Source organism: Myotis brandtii, unplaced genomic scaffold, assembly GCF_000412655.1.
Source record: "Myotis brandtii unplaced genomic scaffold, ASM41265v1 scaffold284, whole genome shotgun sequence".
Classification (NCBI taxonomy): Eukaryota; Metazoa; Chordata; class Mammalia; order Chiroptera; family Vespertilionidae; genus Myotis; species Myotis brandtii.
The window spans coordinates 635,977-640,275 of NW_005360846.1; the positions used below are offsets into that span (position 1 = coordinate 635,977).

Here is a 4,299-nt window from a genome sequence, read left to right on the forward strand (position 1 = left end):
TGGCTTCCTGGAGGGCTGGGCCTGACAGCAGCGGGAGCTCGTGTGTCTGGTGACCGAGGGTCATCTGGCCCCCGCGCAGCCCCACTGCTCTGGGGCCCCCGCGCCGCCGCGGCCCCGACACCTGACCTTTCATGAAACCAAAACATCCGCGAATGCGCAGCGGCTCTGGCCCGCCTTTCAGCACCCGGCGAGCGGCGTTTTGCTTGTGCTTTGGTGGCCCGTTGCCCGCTCCTGGGGGCCGGTCTCAGGCCTGCCTGGCCCTTCTCCGGCCCCTCCTTGCTCACCCAGGACGAAGGAAGGACTTGTTACCACGTCAGCAAGCCTTGCTTCTAAACTGAAATGATGGGGAAAGGTGAAAGTGGATCCCTCTAGATAGCAAGTGACAGTGACTCCGGTAATAATAATGAACAGTGTCCCTGTACCGTTGACCACATTATATCGTTTCGCTGTCACCGCGGTTGTGAAGTCTGTGCCATCCCTGAACTCATTCGGTGTCACACCTCTGGCAGCCCCCACCAGGTGCCAGGCACAGTCCTGGGCACTTGATCACGATTAAACGCCCTCCCGAAGTTTATGTTCCAGTTGGGGGACACACGTAAGCACATGATTTCTGGTCGTGGTCAGTGCCGTGACCAGAATAAAGCATGTTAATGGCATCGCAAGTGCAGAGGGCAGGGAGGGTGTGCAGAGCGGGAAGCTGCGTGGGGTGGGATGGTCCGGGGAGTCCTCTGAGAGAGGGACGTTTAAGCCAAACCCTGAGTGACACAAGGGAGCCAGCCAGCTGCAGACCTGGAAGGAAGTGTCCCCAGTAGGGGCAACAGTCAGCAGAAGGCTCTGAGATGGGCACAAGTATGAGAGCAGTAAGCGGGCCGGAAGGCGGGCAGATGCCATGGCGGACACCTAGGCCCAGAGAGGCCAACGGAACCGTAAAGTGTCACGTAGCCTGTGAACGTCAGAGCTGCCTTTTCAGGCCTGGGTTTCCCAATCCCACCCTCCTTTCGTTGCCCTGTGCTGTGTTTTCCGTAGGTCTGGGCGAGTCTGGGTTTTCTGCATTTTGACGAAGACGTGTGCTCTGTTTACCTCGTGGCCGGGCCTGATGGATTGGGCCCGGCTGGGTCGGGGAGATGAGTGACTGTGCCTCATCTTGGATGCTTTTCACAAAAGCTTGTAGAGTTCCATTGACGTGATACCCTCCGTAGATGGGATTGTTTGAGGTTTGGACAGGCCCTCATCTGGAAATGACTTCTCCTTAGAGTAGTGATTGCTACTGCGGTCACAGCGATGGGCTTCCTCGGGGTAAGGGGTTGTCAGAGTGGGGGAAGGATTGCTCAGGAGCGTGACTATCCAAAAAGCATCAGCTGTTTTTATCATGAATTTTTCGTCAGTTGCTGTCAGCATTTCTTACTCTTCCCCTCCTGTTAGGACACAAGCAGAAGATACGAAAACAAGGCTGGCAGTTTCATCACTGGAATTGATGTCACCTCCAAGGTAAGACAGACCATGATTTATTTATTCATTTTGATACGCGGGTGAACTTGGTTTCTAGGATTAGTGGAACTGCAATTATTCTTTACCACCTGTTTTCTTTAGTTGCTGGATTAAAAGTTATTTAGCTTAAATTTTATATTACACAGTGATGCCTTTGTGCATTCTGGAAACATCCAGGCAGTATTTGTGTATTCTCATGTTCATGCTAAGATAAAATCACTATACCTGTGCTCAATCATATCCAAGAAAAAGTTCTGCACTGCAAATGCTTTTTTATGCTGTATACATTCTTTAAAAGTGATATACTATTTTTACTTTAAATGAAACAAAACATGAAAAGTTCCTGGCACATAGTAGGCTCTTAGTAAATGTCTTTTATTCCTCACTGGCTGCAGGCTTAGAAAAATAGGATTTCCTGCCCTGGCTGGTGTGGCTCAGTTGGTGGAGCATCATCCTGTGCAACAAGGTCGCAGCTTCAGTTCCCGGTCAGGGCACATACTTAGATTGTGAGGTTTGATCCCTGATTGGGGTGCGTGCGGGAGGCAACCAATTGATGTATCTCTCTCACATCGATGTTATTTTTTTTCTCTCTCTCTCCCTTCCTCCCTCTCTAAAAACAAAAACAAAAACAAACAAAAAAACCCGGAAAAATAGGATTTCTTACTGTGTGGCTATCTAAACTTTGAAGACCAAGTCAGCTGAATTATTCTCAGTACCTGGGAATACTATCTTATCTAGTGATTGCTGTTACTAGATTACCAACTTCACTGTAATTCCTCACAGAGCCAAACCTATTATTTTTCTTATTATAAATAGTGCATATTTGTTGCTTTAATTGGTGATATCCAGTTTAGGCATTCTTTCTACTTTAATGTGTGCAATTGAGTGGAATAGAATCTTGAATTCTGAATAATAGTACTCTGTTGCTATATTGGATGTATAAAATAAAAAATAAAATGTCATACTTACATTTTTATATTTTATTTGGGACTCGATCTGTCTTAAATGGCTTAAAGGCCAAAAGAAAGAAGTGATCTTTTAGACAAACAAGAAAATAAAGTGAAGATGTTTTCTTATTGTAATTGAACCAGAAGTAGACTGTACTGTTCTTAATCCTACACAGTTTGCCATTATATTAAACAGATATAATGGGGGAAAGGGTGGTAGTACCAGAATTGGTACTTAAATTGTTACTAAAGAAAGGTAGATTAGCTGTTTGCACTGTGAAGATTTCAGGGAAGAAAATTAGCATAACTTGGGAAATAACAGAAGTGTTGTTGCTTTACCAATCCCCACAAGCTTTCTATACAGTCAGACCTTCAATTAGTGTGGCAAAGTCAGTATGTAATTAGCAAAGGGTTCCCAAGAGCTATCAGAAACACAGTTGGATCTGGATTTATTTTAGCTCTTGGAAAAAAAAACTTACGAAGCTGATTATTTTGTTTTTCAGTGAAGCGTCAATGCTTTTTGTCACTTAAAAATGAAAACTGGCAAGTCCATGGACACAAGCCTACAAGAGAGAGAGTTTCTTTGCCTCAAAGCTATTTTTAAACCAGGAAAAAGCCTTAGGGAGTGGACTGCTCATGCAGACATAATGTGGATGAGCGTGATAGGTGTGATTACCATGCACACAGACAGTGAAATGGGGATGGGGGGCGGGCTCCTAGAAATAGCACTGAGATCAGAAGTTCTGCACCACTTAGTGCTGAAGTTCCTCCAGCAAACCTTTTAACTTTTTTGTGCTTCAGTTTCTGCACCTGGAAAATTGAGATTTGAGATTGTTTAGTTGTAATTTGTTTGAATCATGACTGCTAATAAATGAAATGTCAGAGAATTAAGCATTCCTTATTACTCATTGGATCAACTAATATTCATTGAATTCCTACTCTGCCTCAGACACAGTGATAGGCATTGAATCATCATGGAGATTATTACAAATTATAGCAGCATTAATGTACACCCTCCCAGTCATTGACTTTGAATATCCAGTTCTCTGCAAAAATTATTAAAGGTACATTGTTGCTTATTTCTTCTGATTTATTTTAGGGTTGTCACTGATGCATTATGTTGTATTTGTGATTGTGTGTGCGATCTAACTTTTCTCGTTCATTGAAACATGGCTTTTTCTGTACCTTCTAGGAAGCAATTGAAAAGAAAGAACAACGAGCCAAGCGCTTCCATTTACGATCAGAAGTAGATCTTGCCCAAAGAAATATAGCCTTGGACCGAGACATGATGAAGAAAGGTACTGGGTGTTTGGGGGGAATTTTTCCACATTTCCCAGACAGTAACTTTTTCCTACTATGGCTGGTGCTTCTGGCCTCGCCTTGTATGTCCAGTCCTCATTCAAATACTCCCAAAGGAAAGGAAGTCTCCATTTTTGAGGTGGTCTGTTTAAAGTTGCATTAGCTGTGTCTCAGATGTTAGAGTTGAAAAAAAAAGATTGTCTTGTCGGAGGAAGCTCAAAGAACGTCACCCAGTTAGTGGCAGAGCTGAGATTAGAACCTATGCTTCTACGGACTCACCCATTCCTGCTCTTACCATAGAAAGCTTAACTTTTCTTTGTTTTTAAATGTATTGGAAGTAGCCCTAGCCAGTTTGGCTCAGTGGCTAGAGCATTGGCCTGCAGACAGAAGGGTCCCGGGTTCCATTCTGGTCAAGGGCACATACCTTGGTTGCAGGCTCCCGGCCCTGATCTGGGGCATGCAGGCAGCAACCAGTCGACGTGTCTCTCTCACATTGGTGTTTTTCTCTCTCTCTCCCTCTCCCTTCTACTCTCTCTAAAAATTAATGGAAAAAATACCCTTGGAT

General features: G+C 44.6%; 1 long non-coding RNA gene across 1 annotated transcript; it reads left to right on the plus strand.

The window, feature by feature from the left end:
- The first annotated feature begins 6 nt into the window (after positions 1-6).
- LOC102261782 lies at positions 7-3,725 on the plus strand. Its single transcript, XR_001362637.1, has 2 exons — positions 7-1,488; positions 3,628-3,725. It is a non-coding gene; the product is annotated as an uncharacterized LOC102261782 (long non-coding RNA).
- Positions 3,726-4,299: the final 574 nt, after the last annotated feature.